Raw genomic sequence first — 10,815 nt, forward strand, 5'->3', positions numbered from 1 at the left:
GTGATATTGATCAAGGCAACCAAGCCTTTGTTGGTGAATTAACTGTTTACTTGCTTTGTGAAGGCAGGCACAGATGATCTGTCTGGTGAGGTAAGCAGAACTGCCTGTCACTGAACATCAGAACTGAGTGAATTGCCTGTCTAATCTCCAGGTCTGGATTCACAAATAGCACTTTAGTCAGGTGAATTAAATGGTAACCTACCCATAGTGAACTCTAATAATGCAAACAAATATTCCACTTTAACATCAAATATGCAGTTGTCTATGGAACATAGAATGATAAGGATGGGTGTCAAGGATGAACTTCTTAAAATTTGGGAGTAAAAACTTGAATTTTGGGTTATAAAATCACTCATTTTGGAAATTTAGTATTTTAACAGGACATTCTCCAAATATCTGATAGTTTTACAGGACACCAGAATAACAATCAGAAGACAAATGAGATAATTTAATATCGCTCAGAAGTGTCTTGATAATTAACCAATAACAGATTTTTACAGTCCACTGAGAATTGAATTATCAGATTTATTTCACAAAATCTGCTATGGGTTACTTATTTAACAACTCTAATCAGTCTGGACAGAACTGGATTAATCTGCACTCTCAGAGGAAAAAGGGGAAAAAATAATCAGTAGCACAATACACCAAAGCTTTAACCCAAGCATGTTGAAAAGATATCAAATTAAACAGCCCAAAAATACACGACAATGTGCAACTGTGTAAATAGGAAAAGCATGTTACTCTGATTTGTAATAATGAAATAACTTTAAGCATCTAAGCTTCACATTAAAGCAAGAATAAACAAGAATTAAAACATTACTATAAAACTCACTAACAAAATTAAGAAGCCTTTAAATGTTGCTTATCTTCATTTCCCTCTTCTTTCTCTTTCCTACATAAGAAAAAAAAAAAGGATTTGTTTATCAGTGACTATTGGGGGTGGGGTAATGGTTTCTATTTGATATTTTTATAAACATTACTTCTTCTCTGTATAAGTTCAAAGGATCTTAAATTGTCTCTATGTGTCGACAATATTTGTTTGCTTTGGATTGATTATTATTTATTATGTTAGGCAGCACTTCATAATTTGTCACCATGTTGAAATGTAACAATGGGAAAGTTGAGAAAGAAAGGAGGTAAGTCAACTAACTCAAGTTCTCTAATATTTATTGTGTCCATCATTAAGGACTCTGCTAAGTATCAGAGAAACTTAAGTAACCCAGACTCTGTCCTGGCAGTTAAGGCTTTGATGTTAAAGCGGAATATTTGTTTGCATTATTAGAGTTCACTATGGATAGGTTACCATTTAAGACACCTGACTAAAATGCAATGAATGAGAACAAGAGAGAGAAGTTCTGATATTAGGCTGGACTGGGATATTTAATAAACAAGAGTAAACTGCAATTTCCAAATTGACACTCTTGCTGAAGCTGAAAGTGACTGGAAATCTGTGAGATTTGCCTAGAATATGATTAAGGAATGATGAACGTGGATTTGACAGAGCAAGTTGAAGGCCATCGTAGAAGAAAAATAAACCATTTATTTCTGGTTATACTAGTAAACATATGCTAGACTTGGCAAGAAGGAAACTCTGAGATAATGAAATAAAGAGTAACTCTGTTGAGAGGGGATGGCTTTATAGAAAGTGTGGTTAGGTATATTTTTCTTAATCAGTGACATCTGAGCTGACATCATAAGAATGTGAAGGAGTATAGAAAATCATTTCAGTTAATGAGAACAACAGATATTAAAGCTCTGAGGTAGCGAAAAGCTTGGCTAGTTTACAAATACAATGTAAGTCCACTGGGCCGGAGCTTTGCCTGTTCAAGCACTGTATTCCTGAAGTCTAGAAAAATGCCTAATGTGTAGAAGGATCTCAGTGAAGATTTGATGGTTAAATAAATGGCAGGAAAGGAAGTAAATGACCCTCCCTAATTGGGGAGACAGGAGAGCAATATGAGATAAGGGAGAATGGGTGGGGCAAGGTCACAGAAACTTGTGCAAAGTGGTAGATTGTGCAAATAATAGTCTGCATGGCTAGCCAGAGACAGACAGCAAAAGTGAGAAAGGAATTAAACAAGATAAAATTTTACAGTAATTAAATTGGCAAGATCTTTAAACACTAATATGTAGGACTGGCAAGCAGGTCGGGGTGACAAGCTTGCTGGTATAGTTCTGAAACATTTAAAAATCCTGAAGATCGGGAAAGTGATTAAACTAGAGGAAGGGTAGCAATAGACAAGATGGAATTTTACAAAGGATTATGAATACTGAATCTGTATATAATTTGCTTTTTCTTCATTGCTGGGGTATTAGAAAAGCTAGAAGGAAAGAATTGAAATGGTGGAACTGTAACACATAGCATCCTTTGAAATTTGTTCTATAGCTACTTGTTAAATTGTAATTTAAAAGCTATCACCTTTTTGTATATATGTTATATTTCACAATAAGGAAACAACTGAAACTATGGTACTATAACTCTTAACTTTGGAAATTTCCTATATAACTACATAAGGCATACTTTGAAAAACATTACTTTTTTTGTATGTATGTTATATTTCACAATAAGGAAATAACTGAAACTGTGGAACTGTAACCTATAATATTCTTTGAAATTTGTTTTGTAACTACTTGTGAAATTTCACTTGGAAAGTTATCACTTCTATGTATATATGCTATATTCTACAATAAAAAATATAAAAAATTGTGATTTTTCTGTTGTCAACTTGGCATTGTGTATCTACAGTTATTGAAGTATTCACATATTTTTATTTAGAGAATTCATTTCTACAAAATCTCTATATAAAAAAATAATTTTTAGGTGTTTTCATCTGTGTATTGTTTATAATGTAGAAATTTGGAAAAGAATCTCAATTTCCTGCACTCACAGAACAGAGTAACTATAGAATATCCATATACATTATTTAGTCATTTTAATAATGATTTAAAGAAAGCTTAATAATTAGAGACTATACTTATAGCAAAATGTCAAGTGAAAAACTTGCTACAAAGCTATGGCTTTGTGATCAGTTAAAATGCTATACAAAATGAATGATAAATACTGCAAGACAGATAAGTGTACCTCAGGGATAAACCAAAAGAATGGAAGAAAAGACATCAAAATACTATAGTCATTATCTCTGGAGGGAGGCATTCCCAATGAATTTTATTTTCATTTGTATATGTATTTGTGCTTTTCTAAAACGTAAGAGGTCAAGACTAAAACTGAAATAGTTATAACAAGCTGACCCTGCTAAACATTGTTTTAAATAAGCAAAATAATATAATTGTTGTGGTGATGGAGGTGAGAATTCAAAGACAGGAAATTTATGGTAGCTTAATATAATTACCGAAGGAGCATTTAATTTATCTTAAACATTACTATTACCAAAGTGTATTTTCTGTAGATCCATCCCACGAATTTTGGAGGGAGGGGTCAAAACAATAACAAAGTGAGGAAACACTACATGTTATTTCACCCTCTTTGAGATTAACAACAGATTTATTATGTTTAAAGCTCTAAGCTTGTTTAACTTTATTTAATCAAATATTCCCAAATGTATTTGGCCAAAAGTATTTTACATGTGATTGAAATTAATATCCCTAGAGAGCATAATAGAAAATGCTGCAGTAGGTACTAGGAGTAACCAGCAGTTTTAAATATTAATATTATTTTTGTTATTTTGAAATATCCCGCAAAAAAAATTGCAAGTACAGTATGAAGGACTGTTTTTTCTAAAAAGTTTAAGCATAAGTTGGCAATCTGAAGCTCCATCATGCCTAACTCCTGATAGTAACACTAGTGTGTATTTCAACAAGTAAGAATACTCTCCTACAAAACCATAAAAATATCATCAAAATCAGTAAATTATCATTGATACAATCCTTTAATCTAATTTTCAGACCCTTTTCAAGTTTTGTGAATTATCCCATTAATGTCCTTTGTCACCATGAGATTTAGTTCACAATCACCTGTTTAGATACCATGTCTCTTTGGTCTTCTTCATTCTAAAATAATGACCTTGACTTTCATGACCCTGAAATTTTCTTAAATTGTGGCTAGTTATTTTGTACAAGTTTGGGCTTGACTGATGTCTCCTCATGATTGAATTCAGTTTCTGCGTCTCTGACAGAAAAATTACAGAAATGCTGTGTTCTTTTCATTGCATTCCATAAGGTGGCACACAATTTCAGTTTGTTGCTTTACAGGTAAGGTTCATTTTGATTATTTGATTAATGTGGTATGGTCAGGAGTCTTCCAATGTGAAATCAGTCTTTTCCCTTTAGAATTAATAAGTTGTGTGGAGAGGTATTTTGAGCTTGGTAAATATCCTCTTCCTCCCTATGGTAAACAGACTCTAAGCTGATCCCCAAATCCCCCCACCCCCCCACTTTGGAACCCATGCCCTTGTGTGATCCCTTCGCTTTGAATGCGGACAGGACCTGTAACTTTGTTCTAACCAAAGGAATATGGCAAAGGTGATAGATGCCACATCTGAGATTATGTTTTGTTAAATAAGACTCCATCTTGCTAACAGACTCACTCTAGAATTTTGCTCTCCATTGCTGGTCTTCAGGAAAATCAAACTGTTTATGAGTTCTACAGGCACCAGGCAATGAATTTACTCAACAACATGAGAGAGTTTGGAAACAGAAAATTTCCCAGTCAAGTTTCCAAATGAGAATCCAGCCCTGCAACTCTATGATGGCAGCCTTGAAGAGAACCCAGGGGCACTGTGCCCAGCTCCTGACCCACAGTGTGTGTTATTTCAGTCTGCTGAGTTTGTGGTGATTTGTTTCACAGCATAGAAAACTAATATGCCAATCAAACATTCCACTAATTTATTATTGATTTCTTTATTTATTTCATTATAGATGCATGGTTTCATGGACCAAATTGTCATAGGTTTGGGCAGTGGACTTCACTCTCATTTCATAGGTCCTCATCAGTTTTGAGCACTTATCTTCTGGCACAGCACAATTTTCCAAGTTCTTCTTGCATTGTCCTACCCCAGCCCTGCGAATGAGCCGTTTTTCCAAAAAGCATCATTTTAGTGGAGAAATAGTTAGCAGACAAGATATGGTTACTATATTGTGGTCATTGTTAGGGGATGCTGTTGCTTCTAGCAAAGTAGAGAATATAGGTATGTATAAACACACACATACATATATAAAATGTATACATATACATATGGACATAAATTAATATATGTATTATGTCATACATATACACATGTATTTACGTCTATATTTCATTCTATATAGCTTTCTCTATATATTCAAACTATTAGTTTACTCTCATACTTACAATTTAAGTACAACACTATAGGGTTTATTCTAATCTTATTCCTTCCATTTTTATAACTCTTACAACTTCAACAATGAGAAAACTAGCTCCTATTGTTCCTAATATTTTTACTTATTGTTCAATTTCCCTATATATAAACAATCTCCCATCAGCACTGCAACCTCCCCCTCCTCTACACAGGTGCCCTCTCACCCCACTTGGACTAAGATATTCTGTGACCTTTTCTGAGTCCTGCTCTCTCTTCAGTATTCCACATCAGACAACATTCCCATGCAGACACCCTCCTCACTCTGCTTGGACTCTGACACCTCACACTTCTGTCCCTCTGTAAAGACACCTCCCCAAGCACTTTGGACTTTGACACCCCAGGCTGGGCTGGCCCCCACCATGGACATCCTCTTCGTCCTACTTGGCCTTGGACACCCTGTACTGGGCTGTCTTTCCAAAGGGATAGACTCTGTACCTGGCTCTGGCTCTCATACATAGTGTTGAGCCACCCTCCCTTGTGAAAGGACACCCTCTTTACCCAACCCTGGCTTTGGCACCCCATGCTGGGCTGCATGGGAGCTCTAAGCAGAGTACACCAATAAAATTGAATCAAACTAGCTCCACTATTCTAAAAGAAGTAGTTGGGAGGCAGAAAGATTGACAAAGAAAGAAAAACATACTGAAATATTTTTAAAGAACTGATAGTGAGATGAGGGAAAAAAACAATTATGGCTTCAGAATACAAAGTCAAATAGCTTCAGCAAAGCAATGGTGTTTAGTACAGCATGTTGTAGATTTTCAATTACTGTATCTTCCACATATTGTAATTATTAGATTAGAACTTATGCTCAGTTCTCTGCATGTTAACACTTAAGCTTTTGAGTAAATACTAAATAATTTATTTTTCTGCTAAGATTTAAGTATAGTTGATCAGCATTCTAAAGAGAAATACCAACAAAAAGAAACTGTACACAAAAGGAATTTCATGTATAAGAAGTTAGCATTACATAAGTCCACAAATAGAAAGCATATCATAATTTCAAAGTACATGTATTCTTACTCTGTATGTTAATATGCATAAATGTGCTCAGTACATACAAAAGTTTAAATTATATATATAAACCATTAATAAAAATAATAAACACACTTTCATATAGATTTAAAGCTGTAAATGACCATAGAATTCATTATTAATATGTGTGACAGAAAGAGAAACAAGTCGAAGACGTTGCTCTCCAGGATTTCACATTCTACTCAAAGAGGTAAAAGTAAAAAAGATTTTTATAAAACAACAGAAAGAATAATCATGATCTTGAGTTAATATTTTCCTATACTTACTTTGCAATGAATCTAAGAATCAGAAAATCTAAGTGACTTTTCCATGATCCAAAATAAATTAAATGCTACGACTAGGGACTAAAATCAATTCTTTCCTCCTATGCCCTTGGTTCTTTGTCCTTCCTTTCTAATACAGTGTGGTAAGTACAACAGCAGATATTATCTAAATATAAAATACCTTGAAATATAGTTATTTTTTCTAAATAACCAGTACGTCACAAACAAAATCATCAAATATACAGTAAATCATCCCATATCAATATTTTACTTTTTAAAAATTGTTGCTCAAATAAACAATGTGAAAAAATATATGCATATACATGCACACTATTCTGTAAAATTATTTTAAAAATTATATATGTGTACACCCAGAAGACAATAAAAAAAACAAAACAACTAGCAATGACTATATGCCTATGGCTTGCAACAAAGCATTTAATGATAAAGGAGTACAATTTCTGCACACTCAACATATCCCCATCCAAGATGTTAATGAGGTGGAAAATTAAAAGTAATAATAGCACATGGGTATTGCAGTGCTTTCCATCCCTTTAGTGGTTTCTTTCTCCTATTATTGTTGGACAATGTTTATTATACTTTTGATATAAACATTCATCATTGTGCAAGTGAGAAAATATAAATTCCTAAAGATTCCTTGGCTCAATGGACCCTCACCACAGAAGACATATGGAGATTGATTTTTCCTTTCATAAACTATTTTCATTCAAGTCTACAAACCTTATAGAAAATAAAATCCCTGATAGCCTTCTAGAATACTTTTTTTTTTTTTTTGCACTTCCGGTGAGTGTTCTGTAAGCTTTTAGTTTAATGTTAACTAGATAGGAAAAAACAAAGCAGGAAATGAAACCAAATTGAGAGTAAAAAAATGTTGGGAAGTGGGCTTAGGAGACCAAGTGTTTTCTACTAAATTTAACCTTTCAAAAACTCCTATTTTGCAATAAACTCCAGTCCAATTTCATAAATGAAGCACTATACATGGTTAGATTTAGCACATTCCAAATATAAATACCACCTGCAAAGCTTTGCTTAAAGGCCAGTGTATTTTGAACAGAAAATGATAATACATGCATATTAGTGAAATTTAGAATCAGGTTTCAGAGTTATTAAATCAAATGCTAAATTTATATTGCTTGGTTGGCTGCCTTTCCAATATAACACATGCCTAAGTAGTTCATATCATCTAAAAGAGGTAATCACAAAAATTGAGGCTAAATAGAATGGTAACATTCAAGAATAAATAATTAAGAATACAAAAGATATCTTATTGATTTTTAGGTTTTAAATTTCCTTTAAAACCTTCGCAGATTGTTTCTTTATTTCCACCGGAGAGCTGAATCAGACAACAGTGAACACATATGTACTTTCAATCTAATTTAAGTCCCCAGATCCCACATATACTAAAAAGTAGTTGAAAAAGCATTATGCTAAAAGTTATCTATTGTTTATCAAAAGAGTTTGTACATAATTCCTTGTACATGAGTATATGGGTAATATATAGAAGTGGGTTGTAAACCTGGGAAAACTGAAGGTTCGCATTTGGTTTACTGTTTCCACTTACTATTAATTCTGTTATGGTCATAAGCTAATAAAGTACACATTTCTTCCTTCCTCACTTGGAACTTAGGGAGAATACTCATAATCTTTGCTTCATGATTCACATACATTCATACATGACCCCATCCCATCTCCCTAACTTCTTTCCCATTTTCATCATTTCTTGAGTTCCTTTTTACATAGTGTATAGTTCAATATTTTTATAATTTTAGTGTTTTTTTCACAAAAAGACTAATATGCTACATGCTATCTTTTGAGAGTTACTTTCCTCAAATTCACATTGCTGAGGAGAAATACTTCAAGAATGGTGTATTAAGGATTTCCAAAAATCCACTTCTCCATGAAAGCAGAGAGAACAATGACAAAATTAACACAGCCAACATTTCTGAACTCTGGAAATTAACCAAAGGTTTGCATCAATATGAGAAGCATTTACTGAAGAAATAGGGCTGAATCTCAGTAAAAAGGGCAAGTCCTGTGGCATTTTAATAAGACTTATTTCCATCCCCCTTTCCTGAGGTTTGCAGTAGCCTTGATAACAGCATCCTCACAACCATGTTAACTGTGGAAAACATCTGCCTAGGGAAGGATGGATTTGGAGCTCCCCAAACCCCTATCCCCAGAGAACTGTCACCACTGTACTCATCTGACAGCTCCCTGGAAAAACCCCATTCACAGAGCTTGTGTTTATTTAACTTGATTTAGACCTTGCTTATCAAAGGAGGTCTTATTCCAAAGGAGTTTGTGGACAGTGATTAAGGATAATTGTTTATCATCATAGCTACCTGAGTTGGTAATGTCAGTTGGTGCCTGCCAGAGGCTGACCAAACATCTTATTACAATTGTGTATACTAAGATACCTATGGGGGTTAAAAACCTGCAACATTTTTCTCTGGATTTAAAAGGAAGCATGCATCTGCAGGAATGTGCATATGCCCAGGAGAGACCTCTATCTGATCTTGAGGCTCTGTGGGAGGAGGAAGTGAAACTCAAGACAAAGTTGTAAGTTCCCAGAACATTGGAAAGCAGTTGCAACACCACAGAGACCCTCAATAAAAAGTGGTAAACTGCTTGACTCAAACCATGTAAGGAAATCTCTGACCTCTATGCGAACTGAGAAGAAACTTCAGAAGCTGCACAGGACAAAAATACAGGCTTGATACAATTAGTCAAGAAAGTAAAAACAAACAATATCAGCAGTAACAAAAAGAAACAACCAGAAAACCTGGAGGGAAGGGGAAATTGATTTCCAGAAATTTCAAATTATATTCTTAAAATGACTAGATTTCAACAAAACATTACTAGATACACATGCAAACAGGAAAGTATCATCAATACACAGAAAATTTTAAATCAGTTCCTCAGGAAACTCAACTATTGGACCTACTAGGCAAAGACATTAAGTCAGCTATTATAAATACATTCAAAGAACTAAAGAAATTATATTTATGGAATTAAAGGCAAGCTTGCAAACAGTGTCTCAGCAAAAAGAGAATACCAATAAAGAAATATTAATTATTAAAAAAAGAGAACCAAATAGAAATTCTAGGGTTGAAAAACAAATGATCTGAAATGAAAAATTTGCCAGAGGGACTCAACTACAGACTTGAAATGGTAGAAAAAGGAATCAGTGAACTTGAAGATAAACTCACTGAGATAATCCAGCCTCAGGAACAGAAAGAAGAAAGAATGAAGGAAACTTAAAAGAGTCTCAGAGATGCTGGTGTAGAGTGAAGTGAGACTATACAATCTAATAATAGCTGGAGATTTCAATAAAATACCAGCAAACTGAAAAGATATTTGACAAAATCCAATAAACTTTCACAATTAAAAAAAAAAAAAAAAACTTAGCAAACCAAGAATAGAAGGGAACTTTTCAACCTGATAAATGGCACCTTAGCAAAAACCCACAACTAACATATTTACTGCCAAAAGACTAGCTGCTTCCCTCTCATGTTTGGAATAAGACAAGTTTTGAGAAACCAGAAGCAACGTATTTGCAACTGATTTATTATGTGTAAATGTAGGAGTAGTCGCTCCTATCTACACTCTTTAATTCCCAGACTTACGTATTTGGCACTCAAGAGAGAAGTGTCATTAGGATGTTGCTTAGATTATAACAGAGGGAAAGACTGGGAAGACAACTGTATGATGCTTAGAAGTCCCCACAATTTATGGCTTTTTCTATAGTTCCTTATCAGAGCAGAGCTTCTTGCTGCCAAGGTTTTACTCCAGGGGACTCCCAAGTTACCATTAATGGTCCCAAAGCAATAGCAAGGAGAATTATGGGAAGACCTCTAGCAGTCCTTTCCTATTTTATTATCACACAGCTTCAATAGCCCTGCCCAAGCGAAAAACAACTCTCTTCTCCTGCTAATATGAGGAATGACCAACAGATAATGAAGTATTTAAATAACATTATTAGACATGTTTTAAACAAATATTCCAGAAGGAAAGCATACAAAGTCCTTGCCTTGGAAATCTTTATACACATATCCTTATGTCACCATGGCTCAAAGCATATTTGAAGCACCTCATTGGAAACTGACTCCAGAGACTGGTTAAATATCACCAATAAAATCAGCTCATTTTGTAATTACATTGTG

Source organism: Choloepus didactylus, chromosome 1 (genome assembly GCF_015220235.1).
Source record: "Choloepus didactylus isolate mChoDid1 chromosome 1, mChoDid1.pri, whole genome shotgun sequence".
Classification (NCBI taxonomy): Eukaryota; Metazoa; Chordata; class Mammalia; order Pilosa; family Megalonychidae; genus Choloepus; species Choloepus didactylus.